Source organism: Pyxicephalus adspersus, unplaced genomic scaffold (genome assembly GCF_032062135.1).
Source record: "Pyxicephalus adspersus unplaced genomic scaffold, UCB_Pads_2.0 Sca441, whole genome shotgun sequence".
NCBI lineage: Eukaryota > Metazoa > Chordata > Amphibia > Anura > Pyxicephalidae > Pyxicephalus > Pyxicephalus adspersus.
Window position 1 is genome coordinate 10,832 of NW_027317448.1, and position 622 is coordinate 11,453.

Consider the following 622-nt stretch of genomic DNA (forward strand, 5'->3'; position numbering starts at 1 on the left):
GCACGCCCTGGCCTTATATAGGCCAATGGCTGCCTGTGTGGCATGCAGTGACAGACAGCCAATCGGCTGCCTGCCACAACAAACATGGAGGGGGGAATCCCTGTTCTAATTGGAGGTCCCTAGGCATTGTGGCAGGGTCGAATTCAGGGATTCAAATTCAGCAAAATTCGGGTCAGGTCCACCCGAATTCGAACAGTCATATTCCAGTCGAACATTAGGACAACCCGAATTCGAACAACACTATCTATAACTCAACTTAATGGCAACTATTCATCAATAGCTCAAAGTGGAGCTTAAACTGTGTGTTCCTCCTTTACAATGGCAATATATTTGGGTCAGTCCCAATTGGCCATTTAGTTTCTCTTTGTGAAGAATATGCAGACATAGAGAGTCATTGAGTTGTTGCAATAACATTGGGTCATCTGTGTGGACCTTATAATGGTATGCTTCCTTCTTGGTCAGTAATGCGGATACACCAAGTACCCCTGTTATCTGTGCATGTGGGGCAGCAGAGTTCAGGAGAGGCATTGGGTGGAAAGGAATTGCCCCCCAAGATCTGCCCTAACACCAGGAGATCCAAACATTCTACATGAGCCACTTGTTGATAGAATATTATATTCCC